This window comes from Schistocerca serialis, chromosome 2 (genome assembly GCF_023864345.2).
Source record: "Schistocerca serialis cubense isolate TAMUIC-IGC-003099 chromosome 2, iqSchSeri2.2, whole genome shotgun sequence".
Classification (NCBI taxonomy): Eukaryota; Metazoa; Arthropoda; class Insecta; order Orthoptera; family Acrididae; genus Schistocerca; species Schistocerca serialis.
The window spans coordinates 1,014,294,243-1,014,317,997 of record NC_064639.1 but is presented as its reverse complement, the minus strand read 5'-3'; the positions used below and the strand labels follow the sequence as shown (position 1 = coordinate 1,014,317,997).

General features: G+C 45.3%; 1 protein-coding gene and 1 pseudogene across 1 annotated transcript in view; both read right to left on the bottom strand.

The window, feature by feature from the left end:
- The window catches only part of LOC126456593 (segmentation protein Runt-like), a 127,923-nt gene that overhangs the window by 39,797 nt on the left and 64,371 nt on the right, over positions 1 to 23,755 (bottom strand). The gene's annotated exons all lie outside the window — the stretch shown is intronic.
- LOC126459171 (5S ribosomal RNA) lies at positions 13,713 to 13,830 on the bottom strand (annotated as a pseudogene).

Here is a 23,755-nt window from a genome sequence, read left to right as displayed (position 1 = left end):
TCCACATGCGAGATGCGTTCAGGGCATTTTGGCAGGAAATTTAACGTAGTGAGGTCCCAGCGGGGGTTCGAGTCTTCCCTCAGGCATGGGTGTGTGTGTTTGTCCTTAGGATAATTTAGGTTAAGTTGTGTGTAAGCTTAGGGACTGATGACCTTCACAGTTAAGTCCCATAAGCTTTCACACACATTTGAACTTTTTTTAACGTAGTGAAATCTTGAACTGAGAATTTAACTACATTATATTTCCTACAAAGGCAACGGCCTTGCCGCAGTGGATAGACCGGTTCCCGTGAGATCACCGAAGTTAAACGCTGTCGGGAGTGTTCGGCGCTTGGATGGGTGACCATTCCGGCCGCCATGCGCTGTAGCCATTTTTCGGGGTGCACTCAACCTCGTGACGCCAATTGAGGAGCTACTCGACCGAATAGTAGCGGCTCCGTTCAGGAATACCATCATAACGACCAGGAGAGCGGTGTGCTGACCCCACGCCCCTCCTATCCGCCACGGCGGTCGAATGGTGTGGGATGCGTACTGTAAGACGTTCGGTACACACACCATCAGATTATTTGACTTGTCGCTCTAATGAAGTAGGCGATTGTCAGCAGTATGTCTCGTGGTCTTATCGTGGCGTGTTTATCTTCTGCCGTTAGGTCAGACGATGGAAATGCCACTTGCACGCTTAGAGTAGCAGATTGACGGTGACCAACTTTAAACAAAACTTGATTAATTTTCACGCACATTTATTAAAATAATAACAAGCATAAAAATAACTTAACTTGGTTCTGGATGCTATTTACAATTGGCAGCCTGAAGTTCCTTTGGTCTTGGTACGTTAATCTTATTCTCACATATCTCTGATCCTTGACAAAAATGTCTAAACATTTACCTTCATGGCTGTGTATAGGAATATGGTAATCTTATTAGGCGCAGACAAACTTGACTATAGACGGGTACAGACAAATGCAGGCTAATGCAGACTGGCACAGACTGACTAATCGGAGGTCTGTACACTCGTTATAATACCTCGAGCGTTCAGGTATCACTGCGCGAGTGTGATCCGCGAGGAGAAAAGGTTCTACGTTAGCAGCAATCTCATTGGCTGCGTTACATATTAATACGCGGATCGGCGGAAGCAGAATTTGGTCCGTCTCTAAGACAGCGCCATCTCGAAGTGCGGAGACGGACGAGCGCTGCGCCTGCGCTGTTGTGCGTTGCGGGGCGCGCTCTAGTGGGAAAGCTGTGTACGCGCTGACTACGCGGAACTATGTACACAACAGATGGTCCCGGTAGGTCACTCGTGGACTGAAGACGGAGCACGACGACGAGCACGATAGTTCCTACAAAAGGGTTTTGCTCATTTCGTCTGTAAGAGCAACAGTTTGCACGTAGCGAGCGGGAGACTATGAAAATTTGTGTGTGGTATTTGAAAGTATCTTGGGTAGCATTAAATCCATAGGTAGGAGCAAATGAATTACCCTAGATAAGCGCAGGGTCATCCCAAAACTTTGGAAGTAGACAAACAGCTGGTTCCCCTTTTTTATGAAACAGTCCTTATACTAACATCCATAAAACGAAACATCCCTCGTTAAGACGTCTATTTTACAAAAATTGAAAGCAAATAAATCGAGGGAGGTCGTGTTAGAACTTCCCGCCACACTGACCGGCGGCTGGTAAAACCGCGCGCTGCCAGGAAGCTGTGAGGATGGAGGCCGAGCGTGCAGCGCGGCACAGTAGTCAGGAGGCGCTGCTGGCGGCTTTTCGCTGTTTACGCGGCGCGCCTCGCGCTGTGTTTACCGCGGGCGGGCGGCCGCTTTGAGTCCAGCCTCGCGCCGTCTGGCTGGCAGATGACGCCGCGGCCTGTCCGCCTTCTGCATTCACCCGCATCTGCGTCGGTAGCCCGCAGCTCACATCCAACTGCGGTGCTAGAACGGTGCGTAGGTAGAAATGTCGCACCCCCAATACTTCACTTACCAGAAGAGGACGAGCAAAAAAAATGGTTCAAATGTCTCTGAGCACTATGGGACTCAACATCTTAGGTCATAAGTCCCCTAGAACTTAGAACTACTTAAACCTAACTAACCTAAGGACATCACACACACCCATGCCCGAGGCAGGATTCGAACCTGCGACCATAGCAGCCCCGCGGTTCCGGACTGCAGCGCCAGAACCGCTAGACCACCGCGGCCGGCGAGGTCGAGCAGTATCCCATTATGAGGCGGAATGAAAAGTTAGAGGTGTCTGAAGTGAGAAGATATGGGGCAGTACCCAGACATCAGATTCACATTAAATACATCGTAGAGCTAGTTAGAGGGAAGAGAGAAATAATTTACTCGCACCGTAGCATTTAAGAGGAGGGAAAATGATTTCACAATAACAAGAGTAGTATCGCCGGCCGCTGTCGTCGAACGGTTCTAGGCGCTTCAGTCCGGAACCACGCGCCTGGTACGGTCGCAGGTTCGAATCCTGCCTCAGGCATGGATGTGTGTGATGTCCTTACGTTAGTTAGGTTTAAGTAATTCTAAGTTCTAGGGGACTGATGACCTCAGCAGTTAAGTCGCATAGTGCTCAGAGCCATTTGAACCATTTTGGAAAAGGTTTCCGACGTGGTTATGGACACACGCCTAGAATTAACAGACTTTGAACGCTGAATGGTAGCTAGGGCTACACGCATGGAACATTCCATTTCTGAAATCGTTAGGAAATTTAGAATTCCGAGGTCCACAGCGTCAAGAGTGTGCCGATAATAGCAAATTTCAGGCATTACGTCTGAGCACGGACAACCCAGTGGCTGACGGCCTTCACTTAACGGCCGAGGGCAGCGTCGTTAGCGTAGAGTTGCCAGCTCTGGCAGACAAGCAACACTACGTTAAATAATCGCAGAAGTCAATGGGGGAGAATGACGAACTTACCAGTTAGGACAGTGCGGCGAAATCTGGCGTTAATGGGCTACAGCAGCAGACGACCGAAGCGAATGCCTTTGCTAACAAAAATTCAAACGTTTCAAATGGCTCTGAGCACTGTTCAGGTCATCAGTCCCCTATAACTTAGAACTACTTAAACCTAACTAACCTAAGAACATCACACACATCCATGCCCGAGGCAGGATTCGAACCTGCGACCTTAGCGGTCGCGCGGATCGAGACTGTAGGGCCTAGAACCACTCGGCCACCCGGCCGGCCTTTGCTAACAGTAGGAAATCGCCTGCAGTGTCTCTGCTGGGCTTGGGACCGTATCTGTTGGACCCTAGACGACTGTAGAGGACCTTGGCCTGGTCAGATGAGTCCCGATTTCAGTTGGTAAAAGGTGATGGTAGGATTCGAGTGTGACGCAGACGCCACGAAGACATGGGCGCAGGTTTTCATTAAGGCAGTGTTCAAGCTGATGGTGGCTCCATAATGGTGTGGGCTATGTTTACATGGAACGGACTGGATCCTGTGGTCCAACTGAAATGATGATTAACTGAAAATGGTTATGTTCGGCGACTTGGAGAACATTTCAGCCATCCATTGACACCATGTTCACAAAAAATGATGGAATTTTTTTGGATGACAATGCGCCATGTCGCCGGGCCAGAACTGTTTATGATTGAATTGAAGAACATTTTGGACATCTCGAGAGAATGATTTGGCCACGCAGAACGCCCGACATGAATCCACTTAAACATCTGTGGGACATGATACAAAGGTCAGTTCGTGCGCAAAGTCCTCCAACGGGAACACAATCGCAATTATAAATGGCTATAGAGGCAGCATGGCTTAATACACCACTGGCCATTAAAATTGCTACACCATGAAGATGACGTGCTACAGACGCGAAATTTAACCGAAAGGAAGGAGATGCTCTGATATGCAAATGATTAGCTTTTCAGAGTACTCGCACCAGGTTGGCGCCGGTGGCGACACCTACAGCGTGCTGACATGAGGAACGTTTCCAAGCGATTTCTCATACACAAACAGCAGTTGACCGGCGTTGCCTAGTGAAACGTTGTTGTGATGCCTCGTGTAAGGAGGAGAAGTGCGTACCATCATGTTTCCGACTTTGATAAAGGTCATATTGTAGGATATCGCGACATTGCTGCTCGCGTTGGTTGAGATCCAATGACTGTTAGCAGAATATGGAATTGGTGGGTTCAGAGGAGTAATACGGAACGCCGTGCTGGATCCCAACGGCCTCCTATCACTAGCAGTCGAGATGACAGGCATCTTATCCGCATGGCTGTAACGGATCGTGCAGCCTCGTCTCGATCCCTAAGTCAACAGATGGGGACGTTTGCAAGACAACAACCATCTGCACGAACAGTTCGACGACATTTGCAGCAGCATGGACTATCAGCTCGGAGACCATGGGTGCGGTTACCCTTGACGCTGCATCACAGACAGGAGCCCCTGCGATGGTGTACTCAACGACGAACCTGGGTGCCCGAATGGGAAAACATAATTTTTTTCGGATGAATCCAGGTTCTGTTTACAGCATCATGATGGTCACATCCGTGTTTGGCGACATCGCGGTGAACGCACATTGGAAGCGTATATTCGTCATCGCCATACTGGCATATCACCCGGCGTGATGGTATGGGGTGCCATTGGTTACACGTCTCGGTCACCTCTTGTTTGTATTGACGGCACTTTCAACAGTGGACGTTACATTTCACATGTGCTACGACCCGTGGCTCTATCCTTCATTCGATGCCTGCGAAACCCAACATTTAAGCAAGATAATGCACGAACGCATGTTGCAGGTCCTGTACGGGCCTTTCTGGATACAGAAAATGTTCGACTGGTGCCCTGGCCAGCACATTCTCCAGATCTCTCACCAATTGAAAACGTCTGGTCAATGGTGGCCGAGCAACTGGCTCTTCACAATACGCCAGTCACTACTCTTGATGAACAGTGGTATCGTGTAGAAGCTGCATGGACAGCTGTACCTGTACACGCCATCCAAGCTCTGTTTGACTCGATGCCCAGGCGTATCAAGGCCGTTATTGCGGCCAGAGGTGATTGTTCTGGGTACTGATTTCTCAGGATCCATGCACCCAAATTGCGTGAAAATGTAATCACATGTCAGTTCTAGTACAAAATATTTGTCCAATGAATACCCGTTTATCAGCTGCATTTCCACTTGGTGTGGCATTTTTAATGGCCAATAGTGTATTTTTGCCGAGGACATCCAACGATTTGTTGATTGCATGCCACGTCGAGTTGCCGCACTTGACCAGAAAAAAGGCGATCGGAGGCGATATTTGGAGATATTCCATGACTTTTGTCACCTGAATGAAATTTTAGAAGACGAAGAGTCTCGAATATTTATAGTAAAATGAGATGTTTGTAGCAAAATTAGATCTTTTGTTAGCAGTTGTGTAAACTATACAAGGACGTTCCTATCGTTTGCCTGCACACCCACACTGTCGCTCTCTGGTTGCTAAGGTACTGCGAACTACTTGTTGTTGTGGCGGAGCACGGCAATTGTTGTTGGGGCAGGTCGTGTAGGAGCGGGTTTTCAGGGGGCCGCGCGTCTGCCTGCGGCACGCGCCACACCACGGCACGCCACGCAGTCCGCGCTGCCTGGAATGCCGCTCCAAAATTAGTCGTGGGCCGGCCGGCCCGTAGCCCCCCCCCCCCCCCCCTCGCACCCACCCCTTCCCTTCCCTTCTCGCTCCGCCAGACCCACATTACGCGCCTGCCTGGGCTACGCCCTTAGTCCTGTCAGCGGTTAACGTCGCCCTGCACTTCCTGGACCTAGTTACCACCGCTCACTCAGACTTTCGGCTGTGGTCTGTAGCTAAAAGATAGAGGTTTCATCGCAAAGTAAATCCAATATATGCTTTTACAGCCATGAACAAACCTGTGAAATGTGGAGCAAATTATAATTGACGAAATGGATAACTAAAGATTTCGCATTAAGATGGGTGTAAGGCAAAACTGAGGCTTAGACACAGCATTGGTTGGGTCATATACTCTTACAAAGAGAGATTCCTACCGGCGGGATCGACTTTTTGAAATCATCTGCACAGTAATGTAGGTTAAGGTCCCTCGTATCACATTCTGTGTAGCCCTTCACGCTGGTACGCCCTCTTTTGCGAGTAATCGACGGGTGAAGAGTTTCGGAATTTGGCGTGACATTCTACAGCTTTGAAAGAGGAATGTTCAACAAACTGGTTGCACAGTGTACTGGTTAAGGTCCAGGATCCATCTGCATTGTTTCGTGCGTTCGAATCTCATCAGGTGGTTTGATACCTTTTTTTTTTTTTTAATATGTATCGAAATTACTGTGGTCATTATTTTTATTTGATTAATTGGGTTACAGGTAACTTTTTTTAATTTCTATTCCTTCGTCACATTATTTCAGTCACTGAATTAATTTTTTCAGTTGCTTCCATCTATCTTCCTAGCATTCTTTTTCCACTTGCTATGTTTGTGTACATGAAGTTCATTCATTTTACTTATTATCGTACTATTTAAACATTTGAATCTGCTGAAATATCATTTAAATCAAAAGACGAAATAATCTCTTTATGTTGACTGTCAGTGGTGTGAGAAATGTATTTCGTTACAAGACATACGTTGTTTTGGGTGGATATCATCATACAAACACTTGAAACAAATTCTTATTGGGTTATAGAAAAAGTAATGCGTATGAAGATTTAAACAGAAGAAGGGATTATTAATAAAACAAAATTGAAGCAAAATGAGGAACAGAAACGATGAATGCAGTAACATGGAAGAAAACATAGAAATATAAAACGGAAGAAATTAAATCGAAGTTAGTACAAAAAATTAAAATCACGGAACAAAAATTTGTAGTGGAAAAAGAATGATAGAAAAATAAGAGTAAATGAAAACAATAATTTGATGATTAAAATCACATGACGAACTGACAGGAATAAAAAATGCATTGAAACCAATTAATTTAGTAATAATAATGACCAAAGCCATTTCGATAAAGATTTAAAAAACAATTTCGAAGCACATAACGAGCTTCGAACACACAACATTTCGTGTGAGGCATATACATTAACCATTACGCTGCAGAACCAGTCTGTTAAACATCTATTTTTTAAAACTGTTGAGCATCATGCGAAATTCCGAAATTAATTCCATCAATTAATCGCAGACAAGGGCATACCAGGGTGAACGGCTCCAGGGTGTGACACCTGGGGCTCCTAACTTCCTGCACGGTATAGATGATTTCAAAGCACCGGTGTCACTGCTTAGGGCCTCTCCTTGTTAGTGCCACCCTACAGTTACCTACATACAGATACCATAGAGCTTCTGGAGAGAAAATTAGGCAAATAACAGCAAAGATATGTGACACCAGTCATTCTAGTCACGCTGCGATTGTTAAAGCAACAGGAAGGACACTACGCAGGGTGATTCCGTTATGATGTTACAAACTTTCTGGGAGGATGTCGAAGAGTAAATGTACCAATTTGAGGTAAGGGACACAGTCAGCAGACGACCAAGTCGAAAGGTATAACCAAAAATATGCTAAGCGTCGCCTTACACTCGCGCAGCGCTTAAGCCAAGGGCCCCAACTTCCAATCCCTGATCATGACGTACAGAATTCTCGCTGAATACTCCCGAATACACTTCGATAGTTTCACCTATTGCTGGATCGATAACGGGCCGTCTACGGTATGGTAACATCGAATTTCATTTACCTGCAAAAGTTTCACAAGCTGCTTAATTTACAACTGTTGTTCAAACTGGCGTCTCTCAGCGTCAATGCATGGCACAAAGTTCTGTGATACCCGTTCTAACATCCTCAGTTTCGTTTGAACAGTGTCGCAGGCAGTGAGAAAGTTTGCCAGGAAATCCTCCTCAAACTCAACAGGCTTGCTAGGAGTTATCCTTTTTAGAGAGAGAAAAATCTGAAAATTCGGCTGCAGAACTCGGAACTTGAGGTCATGGGAGTGACGCCACAAAGGAATGTTCGTTTACATTTGAGTAGCAGGGACTCTGATTAGGTCACAATAATTGTTTCGGTAGAAGGTGATATTTTCCACACTTGTCTATGTGCAATCCTTTCAGTTGATCGGGGCTAGGAACGAGTCAGGCAGTGGGAGAGATCTTTTGTTTCTCCACGTGCCAGACCACTGCTGTTAACTATGACCAAATCCGCGAGAGTACGAATTTTTTAAACTTTGTTATAAAATTATTATGATTCGAAACTCGCAAGGTCTGCTGCGAATGGTTCAAAATGGTTCAAATGGCTCTAGGCACTATATGGCTTAACATCCGAGGTGATCAGTTCTCTAGGCTTAGAACTACTTAAACCTAACTAACTTAAGGACATCACACCCATCCATGCCCGCGGCAGGATTCGAACCTGCGACCGTAGCAGTCGCACGGTTCCGGACTGAAGCGCCCAGAACCACTCTGCCACCGCGGCCGGCGCAGTTCATCACATTTGCCAGTTCTCCAGTACACTGGCTAGGATCACTGTGGATTAACGCGTTTAAACCATCTTCGTCAAACCGTGAAAGTCTTCCTGAACGCGGAGAGTCACTAATGTCAAAATGATCCTCCTTAAAACGGGAAAACCGTCTTCTTCCCGTGCTATGTCCAAAGGCATGCACGGCGCAAATGTTTCTGGTTGCCTCCGCTGCTGTCACCCCTCTCAGACAGAGGAATTTGTCGAAAATGTTCCGATTTCTCCACCTGGAACACTGTTTTGTAGAATACACGGCCTAACTCACTATCTCCAAATGACAAACTGGCAATATCTATTCTTAAACAGTAGCAGCGAACTACAAGGAAAAAAACGACAAACGATAAATAAACGCATAGTGCCCGAAATATCAGCATGCAAAACAAAAAGCTTCGAACTTGTACAAGAACTAATACTTTATTCAGCCGACCGGAGTGGCCGAGCGGTTCTAGGCGCTACAGTCTGGAACCACGCGATCGCTACTGTCGCAGGTTCGGATCCTGCCTAGGGAATCGATGTGTGTGACGTCCTTAGGTTAGTTAGGTTTAAGTAGTTATAAGTTCTAGGCGACTGATGACCACAGCAGTTAAGTCCCATAGTGCTCAGAGCCATTTACTTTATTCAGTTGGCAGATACGTTTTCTTGTCACACGTGTCGAGGAGAGAGAGGGAAGGGTGAATTGCGGTATGGGGTTTCCTTACCAATTCAGCTGCACCAAGTGGTCGAAGTAGGTTTTGTCACGAGTATTGCCGCAATCGGGGTCCAGCGTATTGTGACGGCGACAATTACCTCTTTTCCCCCCCTGAGAGCGCCCCGTGCGGAGCCGCCTGTGCAGTTCTCGTCCCGCTAAGCGGGCAGTTAAAATTCAAATCTTCGCGGCTGGGGAGCACACAGATATTCGGCCCTTTAACTCAAAGGCGTCGCCATTCCGTTTCCCTCTGCTGCAGCTGGATTCTTTTGTGGCCCCAATGAAAACATTTTCTTCTCCTTTCTCTCTCGCTGTCAACTTCCTTTTTTTTCTCCCTCTCGCTTTAAATACACGGACGGCGGTCTGAATGCGGATACCCACTGCAACATTAATTCGACCGCCTGCGACCGGCGCGATATACTTTGTGCAATTGAATGCGCGCGCCGCGCAGCCGCCACTGTGCGTCCGTCATTGTGACGCCGGGAGGCGGGCTCCCTCGACAGAGATTGCGATCTGCCACGCCACGCCCCGCCTGGCGCAGTTTAGGCGAAACGGCGGCTGGCGCAGACTGGGCCCCCCTTTATCGCCGCGGCCGACACAGCGAGGCGTCTGCGCGCGCCGTATCGCTAGTTCGCTTTACTGAGACCTCCATCGGCACCCTAATTTGGCACCAAGGTGCGCGGCAAATGGCTGTGGCGATGACGCGCGCAATGAACCTCTCGGAATCACTCGAGTACTGAGACTCGGTAATGTCACAGACTAACACACACAGCCGCGCCACTTAGAAGGAATCCCTTGAGTGCGAGGTCGCAAGTTCAGTCTTTAGCAGTGCTCATTTGAAAGTTGTGGTGAGCGTACTGTAAGACCTTCAGTACACACACCATCAGATTATTTGAGTTGTCGCTCTAACGAAGTAGGCGAGTGTCGGCAATATGTCTCTTGGTCTTATCGTGGCGTGTTTATCTTCTGCCGTTAGGTCAGACGGTAGAAATGCCACTTGCACGCTTAGAGTAGCAGATTGACGGTGACCAACTTTAAACAGAACTTGATTAATTTTCACACACATTTATTAAAATAACAAGAAGCATAAAAATTACTTAACTTGGTTCTGGATGCTGTTTACAACTGACAATCTGAAGTTCTTTTGGTATTGGTACGTTAATCTTATTCTCACATATATCTCTGACACTTGGCAAAACTGCCTATACATTTATCTTCATGGCTATGTACACGAATAAGGTAATCTTAATAGGCGCAGACTGAAACTTGACTATAGCCTGGTACAGACAAATGTAGAACTCGTACAGACTGGTACAGTCTAATGCAGTCTGGTGCAGACAAATGCAGACTGACTAATCGGAGGTGTGTACACTCGTTATAATACCTCGCGTGTTCATTTATCACTGCGCGAGTGTGATCCGCGAGGAGAAAAGGTTCTAAGTAAGGAGCAATCTCATTGGCTGCGTTACATATTAATACGCGGATAGGCGGAAGCGGAATTTGGTCCGTCTCTATGCCAGCTCCATCTCGTAGTGCGGAGAGGGACGAGCGCTGCGCCTGCGCTGTTGTGCTTAGCGGGGCTCGCTCTAGTGGGAAAGTTGTGTACGCGCTGACTACGCGGAACTATATACACAACAAAACTGTTGTGTTAACAGTTATGACAGTAAATATATTAGTTGCTACTGAAGCACCATCTGCATCAGGAGGGCGACAGAAAATGACTGTCCGGGACGTCGACATTCAAGAAATGCTCAAAACAAACCATTAACTTGCACCCTGAACACCGAATGGAAAACGCCGCTCCACAGTGATCACAAAGGTTCGCACCATCAAGATCTAAGGTGAATTCCTTTGGAGTTTCAAATCCGCAGCATATTCGGCTAGGTATCTACTCTTAAAGAATATGTATAGAATCACTTTGGTGCAACGGGGTGATGAGAACTGGTGGGATATTATGGTATGGAACCGAATGCGAAACGGTCTGTCGTGGAATTTATCGTGAAAGTGACTATGCTTTAAGGTGTGGCGGCAGATAGTGTGATAATATATTCTATAGGCATGGAAAAAACAAACATCCAGAGGCTGATTTGTCCAGTGGTTCCAAGTGGTATGAATTGCACTGTCACACGCCTTTCAGGAGGGATAGTTTGCTCTAAAGATGAATGATTTTTATTCACAGACCAGGAATCAAGCAAAATCAAGTTATTTTGACCAGCTATTGTCCAAACGCAGTGCTCATACCATGGTTGTAGCTCTCGTACACCCATTTTCCCATTCGTGACGTAAATATTCCATACGCACACAAGAAAGAATTGTAGAAGGCAGAGCACTTCCAAGTTCTCGCAGCACAATAAATAACTTTCCAGCCAATTTACCATCCAGATTAACAGTCGTCGTAATTATACGGATGCGTTTAACCACTGATGTTAGTTAACCTTGATACAAGTCTCCTGGTACCTCTAATTTCCAGGGTTCCTTTCATATGCATTTCCCCTTCAAATCTCGATTGGTCAGAGTTGAAAACAAATCCCTTACCGTGCGATAAGTTAGTTTATCTCATCCACAAATTTTCGGGCCGATACCGCAGTTTATTGTGCATCTTCAGGCTGACACTGTGCTTGAATTTTCGTTATCTTATGTCTGCCAATTCTGTAGCACTGTTTGAAGTTATGCAACCATCCATTACTCCCCTTGAAATCACCGTAATCTATGTCGCGCGCAAACTGATGTGCATAACGTAGTAGGTCACTATCATGCAAATCCTGTAAATTGTATCGTGCATACTTGAAACTTGCAAACATCAGTTTTTGTAACCCGTGCTCCTTGTCCTCCCTTGATTGTCCGTAGTTTTTCTTATGCACGACACGGTCATATTGCTACGGACTTACTCGAAATCTGATCATAATTGCTTTTTATTATGATGCTGATGACCTTCCGCGTACGTTATTATGTTTAGTACCCGATCCTGGACAACGAGTGTCCTTTACTGCATTTCACGCGCACCACAGTTGCCCCCGCGCCGGGTATGGATGGCGCAATTTTGTCATGCATGGAATACTTTAGCCACGGCGGTACGCGAACGGTTAACAAACTTCGCCATTTAGGTAATGCTTCTTCCCGCAGCCCGAAAGCCAATAATCATGCTCTTTTGGACGTCAGATAAATCACTTCCCCATTACCACATCGCCTGCACTGTTTTCTGCGTCGCTCCGACACCCTTTATATACCGTCCATTGCTAGTGCTGCCAACTGCCGTCTGGGAGTGGATACTGCACGTTGATGTCGAACATAGGCTGGAAAGTGTTGACGGAACAGGTTTTTGAAATGTTTTGAGACCCTGTGTAGACTGCTGGCATGTGTAAATTTCAGACTTTTTACTTAATTTTTGCAGGGTATAGAGACTCTTCACCCTTGTTACGATTTAAATATTGACAAAGTCTGTAAAACATTCTGTTTTCAGTTAGCTTATACTATTACAAACACACAAATACAGTACGATAAGCAACTCTGGAAACGTCCTTTGAAAAACAAAGAAAAAAATCAAAGTGTCTGGTTGAGTTCAATACTTGTCGAGGTATGACGTGATAAGTCTGAAGCTGTTTCTAGGAAGTGAAAATTTCAACTCTTTCCAAAATGGAATTAGTTCTTCGACACAAATTGACATCTGATAATCCTCATGCTGAGAGGTTAAAGTGTGCCATTAATCTTGTCACAGCTCCAGTACCAGGCATTATGCTACGAAAGTAAATTTGAAAACTATGCGTGCCATATCTGAAGATGATCCCTGTTCGAAAATTGTTTTTTGGATGTAAAATTTTACAAGTTGTCTACACTTATAATCAGTTTGCATCCAAGTAAAATAGATAAGAATACTAGAAGGTAAGGAGGCTGCATCAAACAAGTTGAACGACTCGTTCTTTTTGCTGGCCTTACCCCGTATCTTCACGTGGTCAGCATTACGTTCTTGATGTGGCAATGAACGTGGTAAAGGGCAGCGTAGTGCCCCTCCCTTCGTCACACCTCCCTTGCCACTCCACCCCTCGCCTTCGGAACGGATTATTTGCACACCATCTGTCTGGGTCTAATGTTATCCCATACTCAAGTGCGGAATATTTTGTAAATGTTTCTACATGGTCTCGCACACAGAACAAGGGCACCAGTCAGCATTCTCCTAGTCGGATGTGGGAAACCGTCTAGGAACCGCAACAAGGTTGGGCGGTATGCCGGCCCTCGTCTTTAAAGTCCCGGAAGCGACGTGCTAACGCGCGCGACTATCGAGATCGGTACGAGCTGATAAACTGATGAAAGAAAGAAAAAAATTGGCCAGGTGTGAGTAGCACTCACGTACTAATGCTACCGTACAGGCTTAATTATGTACGTAAATAGTTAGAAAAAAAGCACTCCGTCTTCAGGCCACGAGTGGCCTACCGGGACCATCCGACGGGCTTGTCATCCTCAGTGGAGGATGCGGATAGGAGGGGCGTGGGGTTAACACACGGTTCTCCCAGTCGTTATGAGGGTATTCTTGACCGTAGCCGCTACTATTCGGTCGAGTAGCTCCTCAATTAGCATCCCGAGGCTGAATGCACCCCGAAAAATGCCAACAGCGCATGGCGGCCCGGATGGTCACCGATCCAAGTGCCGACCACGCCCGACAGCGCTTAACTTCGGTGATCTCACGGGAACCGGTGGATCCACTGCGGCAAGGCCGTTGACTAAATAGTTCAACCATTCCGTAAATCAAGAATCCTAATGATTTTTGCCTGTTATCGACATCTGTATTCGCAAGACCTCTGTCTCAGGCATTCCAAAACTTTCGAGAATGTTTTAATGTCATGCCTGAAGTCGGATAACACAAGACAAAAGAAATATTTTTTTGGAGTGATATAATTAAAATTTAACGGTTTCTGATATTTCCCTCTACTTGTACAGTAAAATCTAACTTCTTGTGAAAATTCAGTAGGAAATATTCTACAGGTTTTAATGGGTGAGTACCAAAATATGTGATATAAATCGCCGTTTCTTTTGATCGTATTGACTTTGAATCTTTTACCACCGCCAAAGTACCATGGACCTCAGTATGAGACATAAATTTCAGCTTGATACGTCCTCGCGTTTCTGAGGGAAAGGGGTCTAACTGAAGGACAGATAGACAGTCAGATAAGAGATTACAAAAAAAATTTTTTTTTCATGTGCTTCAAGGGGAAATTCTCAATCTTTTTCTTCATATACTTCTACTGTTAAACCTTCCATCTTGCCAAACAATTGTTCTAGGCCAATGGGAAGTCCCCTACAGGTTTATGTGACGTAAATGGCCGTATCTCTTGTTTGCTTTGACTTATAGGCTTAAATTTATTACACCACCGAAGAACTAATGTGTTGATTAGTGAGTTTGCAGGTATGAAAAGATATGGCATAAATGGCCGAAACTATTGGTCACATTGAATCAGAAGCTTCATCTCATTACACCGTTAAGGAACCGTCGATCTTGCTAAGTGACATAAATTTCTACTTGATAAGAAGGGTTTTTAACTGTCGGACAGCCAGACAAACTGACAGACAACAAAATGATCCTATAAGGATTGAGGTATGGAACCCTGAAAAATGAGTTTTACAATAGGGAAGTGGCAGGAACGAGAAGGTTGGTATACGGAGGAAACAAATACGTGACTTCATGAAACTAGGTGGGAGACTGTTGACTTAAAAAGAACAAGGAAAAATAGGTACGCCAGAATATATCTGGACGAGAAATGATTACAGACTCTTACATGGTAGTATGGAATCGAGGAAAAGAATAAATGAAACTAGATCCTGCCTCGCCGAGGAGATCCGTATCGGAGGCCAAAGTAAGACCATTGTTTTTCCTTTGAGGGATAACGCGTTGCCGCCGGATTCCTCGGCGCCAGAGCGTGCGCGCCGTGTGTCTAAGCTGTGTTCCGGTGCCCGGAGCCGGCGGCCGAATCACGTTCCGGCGGAAATAAATAAATAAGGCTGCGGGTGGGGCGCCAGCGGCGACTGGCGCCAGTAACGGAAGACGGCGAGGGCGGTAGCTGGCTGCGCGTAAGCGAGCGCAGCTCGGGCGCGGGCGCGCCCGTGTGTGCACGCGCTCGTGTGTGTGTGTGTGTGTGTGTGTGTGTGCTCGAGCGCGTGTTTACCGAGTTTTAGTATCGCCGCGTCTCGACTTCAAAAGGCGGCGCGCCACAATTAAAGCCGGTTTACGGTTTCTGAGTCGTCGCGGCGGGCGGCGTTCACACCAGCCGCTGCCGCCGCCGCAGCAGCCACCCACGGCGGAGGCCGCGCCATCCGCCCCCGCATCGCCCCCTCACCACTCCGCCCCCGCTCCCTCCCGGCCCTCTCCGTTAGTCACAGACAGATCCCTTTAACCGCCTCTCTCTCTCTCTCTCTCTCTTTCTCTTTCTGTTGTCTTCAAATTGTCACCCACTACCGTGTGCGATAATCACCATCGTAGAAAAGATGAAAGATCATTAATTAGTGATCCGTCGACGACGCGATGATTAGAAATCGACTGTTTTCAGAACTATTTTTTCACTCTGCAGTCGACTGTGCGTTGATATAAAACTTCTCGGCAGACAATTTTTTTTAATTTTATTTTTACTTTATACGTAACGAATTTCATGGTTACAAACATTCTTTCCAAAAATCTGAACGGAAAGGAAATAAGTCATCGATGAGAGTATTACTAAACAATCTCATTGGAATAGGCCACAAACGCTTTCACCTTCCACCCAATTTAATCACACTATATCACAATAGTATCTTAACTTCAGTAGTAGGATACGGATCAGGGGTCTGAGCACACAGATTCACGAGGGTCATGCCTGCTATGGCCGTAAGAAGAGTGCAGCGGAACATGCTCCTACGTTCAGCAGGGGCATACAGGACAACACCTGGAGGGGCGCTTCTAGTGCTAATGGGGATCTGTCCACTGGACATTAAAATCCGTGAGCAGGCCGCCTGGTACTGGACGAAGAAGGAGAATAGGGATAAGATTAGGGAGATACTTGGGGTTTACGCAGGGGATAAAAACGCGATTAAAAATAGAGGGATCGACCTATGGCAGGAGCAGTGGAACAACGAGAATACGGGACGCAGAACCTATGAGCTGCTACCGAACATAGAGGAACGAGAAAAACTTACATACTTCATGCCTACGAGAGGAATGCTGCACTTTCTTACTGGACATGGACCCTACCCAACTTATCTATGTCGGTTTGGGAAGCAGGCTACACCCGCGTGTGACTGTGGTGCCGCGCAAGGTACCCCAGAACATGTGGTGTATGAGTGCCACCTCTTCGATGACGTAGCCAACGACCTACGACAACAGCTTCCGAATAACGACAGATACCACCTACTAAGGCATGTCAACACGTTCAATGTCTTGAACAAGCTGACAGACGAAATCTCGAAAAAAGTCCTTAAGAACTTTCTAAGGGACAACCATTAATTAGTAAAAAAAACACACCAACTCAGACTCCGTGCACCTTTCCTGTTCCGCCGGGCCGGGACTTGGCCAGCCGCTTCACGGCTGGAATCCGCCTTGCTCTGGACTAGGGGGGGGGAGGGTGTACAAAAACCGGACAGGACCACGCACCAATTATGACGTACGTAATTTAGATTAGATGTAGAAGATAGGATAAGGCTTTTAGGATAGACTGCAGCGATACCAAGTTACGGGCCAGCCCAGTGACAGGGGCATGCCCACTGGGATTAGCTCAGTGGGCCGGGCCCACATCCATCAGGTTTACAGAGCACTGGCACACTTGTAACGCTGCAGGTAGCATTAAGTTTGTCCGTAGATTAAGTAAAATAAGGAACCACATAGCGGTAAGAACACAATTTAGATTACCTGTAGTGTAGAATAGAGAGCTGCATTTTTTCTGCATGATAATAGGGCCCACTAATGTAGTTAGGTAGTGGGTTAATATATATAATGTAATGAATTTGAATAAAGTTTTTTTTTTTTTTAAATAGGGGGAAATGCCACGCCCCTTTCAAAAATGGTTCAAATGGCTCTGAGCACTATGGGACTCAACATCTGAGGTCATCAGTCCCCTAGAACTTAGAACTACTTAAACCTAACTAACCTAAGGACATCACACACATCCATGCCCGAGGCAGGATTCGAACCTGCGACCGTAGCGGTCACGCGGTTCCAGACTAAAGCGCCTAGAACCGCTTGGCCACACCGGCCGGCTCCACGCCCTTTCCCTTCTTATATCAGACAGCAAACAAAAACCAGGTCCTGCAGCGAGCCAGTGCGTGAATCCAGATTGTCTTTTTGATAAGTCGTAACAGAGACCCCTGAGTAACTCAGGCCTTGTAACTTAACCTTATCTTCATATTGTCCGCCCCCGGTAGTTGAATGGTCAGCGTGACGGATTGTGAATCCTCTGGGCCAGGGTTCGATTCCCGGCTGGGTCGGGGAATTTTCTCCGACCAGAGACTGGGTGTTGTGCTGTCCTCCTCCTCATCCTATCATCCTCATCGACTGCAGGTCTCCGAAGTGGCGTCAAATTGTAAGACCGGCACGCGGCGAACGGTCTGCCCGACGGGGGACCGTAGGCATACGATTAAATAAATAAAATCTTCATATTCTTCGTCTCGAAACTGGGACAGTCGATATGTCCTTCTGGTGGTAAGTACCAAAATTCAAAGACATCATTATGACCATTTTGATAAAAATGATGTGTCGCCAACCCTTTTATTCACTTATCCAATTCACACCGTTTGTCCTGGTTGGGGTAGGGAGAGGGGGGGGGGGAGGGTGATAGTTCTCTTCCAGAATAAGCAGGGCGGTGAACCTAATTGCTGTGTAAGTGGTACGCAACAACATGAATAACATTTTCCTCGTTAAAAGTGAACACTCAATCGTTGTATCACGAACCGAACGGTATTCGTCTGAGTCGGTGACCATACAGTGGCGGCATAGCGATGTGTCTACCGGATGGATGTCCTCCAGTCGTTGACGGTTCACGACTTTGTCGTTCATCACGTTATACCACAAGGCCAGCATCGCCGTAGGAAGTGAGGAGTGATGAAACGCATGCCAAACGTTGCTCCACCGTATTGCTGGGTATTTCTGTTCAACCTCACTAAATGGGCGTTGTTGTAGGAAGCAACTATGAACGTCCTTTGTTCGACAATTCTAGCTGGAGGTAACTATAGTCAGCAAGGAAGGCCCCGAGGGTGACTGATCTACCCAAGTACGAATCACGATCCTCGTCACAGCTGCGTTTCCTCCAGTTTGGAATTGAGGTACTAGTGGAAGTAAAACTGCGAGGAGCAGCCGTCAGTAGCGCCTGGGTAGCTAAGCTGATAGAGCTCTTCCCCGTGAAAGGCAAAGGTCCGGATTCGAATTCCGGGCCGGCACACAGTTTCAGTCTGCCAGGAAGTTACGTAAGCTGTTTACCTCACGAGGGAAACGAAAGCACATCACCGCTGAGGTTCCGACGGGGAGTAGGCATAATTGTGGTCGTTCTGACGTGTTTTCCCGAAAAGACGCTGAACAGAATACGATATTGTAATATTGTTAATACCTGCCGTTTTATCAGTTGCTACCATATAGATAAGAAAATATCCGTTTCTTATAACTGAATGTTTTATTGGTGTGTACCAACCGTGTTTCGCCTATCCGTGCTAAGCATCTTCAACAGTCTATAACATACAGCAAAATTATTCAGATTCTTGGTTGCTCATTTAAACGATCTGTTTACGGATGTATAGTTTCTTTTTACACTTACGTTCAGTTTCGAGTACCCTTGCGTTACCTGTATGTATCAGGCTTGTGAATAAGTTCGTAGGGTTTTTGTTTTGCATCTAGGTATTTCTGTTGCAATTTATAGATTGTCATTTTCATTTGTAGTTCACTGTTGTTATTTGACTTAAAAATCATCATTTTCTCATTTGGAGATAGTGGAGGTGTGGAAACTAGAAAATGGAGTGCCAAATGAAGAAATCGGAACATTTCCGACATATTGTTCAGGCTGAGTTCAGCAGAGCAGTGACAGCAACGGAGGAAGCCAGAAACATTTGCGTGGTAAGTAGGGATAACGCCACTGGACATAGCACAGCAACAAAATGGTTTTCTCTTTTCAAGGAGGATGGTTTCGTATTAGTGACTTTCCAAGTTTAGGAACACCTTCAGAGTCTCACGCAGATCGTTTAAACGCCTTAATCCACGATGATCCACGCCATTTTACTCGAGAACTGGGAAATACGCTGAACTATGATCATTTCATCATCGTGCGACAATTGCATGCAATGAGGAAGGTTCAAAAACCGAGTGTGTGGGTACCGCATGCTCTAAGCCAAAATCACAAAAATCAGCGGTCGGCATATGTGCGTCTCTGCTTGCTCGTGAACAACACAGACCATTCCTGTCCGGCATCGTTACTGGTGGTGATCTTTATATTAACGTAGGGGGAAGAAACGAATGACTGAGCCCAAACAATGCAGCCGCTCCCCGTACAAAGAGCGGTGCACATTCACAAGAGATAATGTTATGTGTCTGGCAGAACACCTACGCTGTGATGTACTACGAATTGCTTCCGAGAAGTGTAACCACCAACTGGTGACACTTATGGTGGTAACTGAGACGTCTACATCTACATCTACATTTATACTCCGCAAGCCACCCAACGGTGTGTGGCGGAGGGCACTTTACGTGCCACTGTCATTACCTCCCTTTCCTGTTCCAGTCGCGTATGGTTCGCGGGAAGAACGACTGTCTTGCTGAAGCAGTCCAAGAACAACGATCCGGATGACTGCGAAATGATGCTAGTCCTCGATAACGCCCGCCGCTTTCTGCTAGTCCGACAGAAAACACTGTATAGGAGATGGGTTGGAAAGTCATTCCGCGTCCGTCATATTCCTTTGATCTTGCGCCCTCAGATTTTCACCTTTCCCGCTCTCTATCGAACAATCCTCAAGGAACTTCCTTTCCGGATACAAATGCGCTCCGAACGTGGCTCTACGAGTTCTTCGCCTCAAATCTACGTCACTTCTACAGTTGCGGAGTCGAAGAGTTCCCCTAACTTTGGCAGACTGTCGTAAAACGTGGAGGACGATGCATTATTGATGACTAACGTTTCTGTTGCTTGTATCTGTTGCGTTTATTAAACTTGTGGAAAAACGCTGCGAACGTATGTACCAAAGTAATACTACGTGCATCTAGCACATACAAACCAACACACGGATACGTGAAAAGGACATAAAAATAAATGTCAGTATATAAAACACAACAATACACCCTTTGTAAATAGATAATTTAAATGTGCTGCAAACGATTGCTACAGATATCCTGTCAAAATATGTATAATTAAATAATATTTTTATATTATAGGCCGCTGAGTATGTCTAGCATGAATAGGCGAAATATGTTTGCAATACGCAGATAAAACATTGAATTGTCTAAGAGGATTTTTTATGTATATGACAAGGCATAATATGAGAGTATAGCATAATAAACCAGCTTTGTGATTAGACTGAGGAGTTCGAGACAAAAAGGCTCAAGGGAAGTCTAACAGTGATCACAACATCTGTAAATTTGCAAACCTTATTAATTACATCGGAAGCTAGACGAGGCTGTCTGCAGATGATGCTGTTGTGTATAGAAAATCGCAGCGATAAGAAATTGCAGCGAAATGCAGAAAGAAATAAAGAGGATCGACGCTTCGTGTAGGGATTTGCAGTTGACAGTCAACTCAGACCTAATGCCCATAAATACATATATAGACGGAAATCCTCGTTATTGAATGGTTACACGGTTGCCAAACAAACACTGAAAGTAGGCACATTCGTTAAATATCTTGAAGTATGCGCACTGAAAGCTTAAAGGCGGAACGACCACGTAAAATTAACCGTAGGAAACGCTCTTGTCAGACTGGGATTCATTGGAACAATTCACGGAAAGTGTTGTCCGCTCATAGCAGAAGATAGCTTACGAAAAATTCGTCCGGTTGTTACTTGATTACTGCTCATCCTTCTGGAACGTACTGATTGAAGGAACAGAGATCCAAAGAAGACCACTGCATTTCGTCATACGTTCGTTTAGTAAACGCGAAAGCGTCAGGTGCAGGAGCAGAAGCAACGAAAAACAAAAAGCATATCAAATATAAAAGAACGCAAAATCCCCAGATTCGCCGAGATTTACAGAGCCTCGAAATTTAACGCGAACTGCAATGCGAGATGCTTTTAACAGTTTCCACAACGAAACTCTGTCTCAATATCTGACAGGAAATCCCAAAGAGATTCTGATCGTATGTAAAGTAAACCAGTGACAAGACGCAATCAGTACCTTCATTGCGCGATTGCAATGGTGTTGTTATTGATGACAGAGCCACTACAATAAAGTTACTAAACATGGTTTTCCGAAATTCCTTTAACAAAAGAGACGAAGTAAATATGCTAGAATTCGAACCAAGAACTGTGAACATCAGTAACTCAGAAGCAGATTTCCTCTGTGTAATAAAGCAGCTTAAAACACTTAAGAAAGGCAAGGTCTCCGGTTCAGACTGTACACCAGTCAGGTTCCTGTCAGAGTATACTGTTACAATAGTTCCATATTTAGCAGGGCATGGATGTGTGTGATGTCCTTAGGTTAGTTAGGTTTAATTAGTTCTAAGTTCTAGGCAACTGATGACCTCAGAAGTTAAGTCGCATAGTGCTCAGAGCTATTTGAACCATATTTAGCAATTACACACAAACGCTCGCTCGGCGAAAGATATATACCTAGACTGGAAAGTTGCACAAGCCACTCCAGTACCCAAGAAAGGAAATACGAGGAATCAGCTGAATTGCACACACATATCGCTAAGGTTGATCTGCACAGGGTTTTGGAACATGTACAGTGTTCAAACATTGAGGTTTACCTTGAAGAGAAATATTTATTGACAGTCAGTACGGATTCAGAAAATATCGTTCTTCAGAAACACACCTAGATCTTTGTCTCACCAAGTAATGGGTGTTATCAGCAGTGGATGTCATACTGCTTCCATACTTTTAGATTTCCGGAAGGATTTTGACGTCGTCGCTTACAAACGACTTCCAATCAAATTCCGTGTCTGTGGGGTATAGCCTCAGTTGTGCAACTGGATTCGTAAGTTCCTGTCAGAAAGGTCACAGTTCGTAGTAATCGACAGAAAGTTATCGAGTGAAACAGAAGCAATACCTAGCATTCCCCAAGGACTTGTTACAGGCCCTCTGCTATTCTTGAAATACATAATACGACATAGAAGACAATCTGAGCAGCCCTCTTAGACTGTTTGCAGATGAAGCTGTCATTTACTTCCTTGTAAGGTCATCAGATGAACAAAACCAACTGCAAAATGATTTAGACAAGATTTCTGTATTGACTCTAAATAATGGGAAGTGTGAAGTCATTCACAAGACTACTGAGAGAAAACCGCTACATTTCGGTTACACAATAAATTACGCAAATCTGAAGGCTGTAAATTCAACTAACTAGTTATGGATTATAATAACGAATTACTTAAATTGGAGGGACCACATAGATAATGTTTTGTAAAAGCAAAGCAAAGACTGTGAGTTATACGCAGAACACTGAGAAAGTGCAACAGGATTACAGAAGAAACTGGTTACAGTATTGTTGTACGGTGTGGGATACGCATCAGGTGGGACTTGCGGAGGACATCGAAAAAGTTCAAAGAAAGGCAGCTCATTTTGTACTGTCGTAAAATAAGGGAGAAAGTGCTGTGGACATGATCGTGAATTGGGAGGGCAATCATTAAAACAAAGGCGTTTTCCGTTACGGCAGCATTTTCTCTTGAAATTTCTATAAACAACTTTCTCCTCCGGTTGCGGCCACGCACATAGGGAGAAATTATCGTCGTAATAAGAGAAATCAGGTCTCGCACAGAAAGATTTAAGAGCTCATTTTTCCGTAACAGAACACCAGATTTCTTTCCAAACACGCAACAGTAAATATTCCGTGTTAATTAATAGCAAGTTTACTTAAAATAAATACATGTTCAACGAAGAAAAGATTTCTTAAAATTACTTTGAAAGACAGTTTTAGACTGCGCAATATTTTTTTTCGCATTCAGTAATCACAGATAATGGAATTGTTCTTAGGGATTACTAGATAAATAAAGATTTATGTTGCAAATGCAACAAGTTTCAATTCAGGGGCTAGTTTTTTTTGTTTAGAACTTATTACTATCGTTTGGCCCTGTAGGAGAACAGTCATCCTTGCAATATTTGTATTCAAAGAAGAAATACAGTGTGGGCGATAAACCAGTTACTAATAACACTTCGACTATGTTTTGCCTAGCGTAATGGTAGTCAGTTGTGAACTTGACTAGTAGACCCTAGCAGCTTGAGCTTGTGTTGTTTGTAGTTATCTGAGTAACAAAGAATTGAGAGTTAACTCCAGAACAGCATGTATTTATTTTGCAGAACCGGTGGGAAAATGACAATAATTGAACTGATGTTTGCTGTTTGTTTGTGGAATGATTCCAAATCATCCGCCATCCATCTCCACAAGATATTTGCAAATTCAATTTAACTTTTGAAGACGCTGGATCGGCACTGGAACTTCCTCTTTCAGGTAGATTGAAGTATGTTACTTCAGAAGAGAATCTCAACGTCGGCGAACATTGTT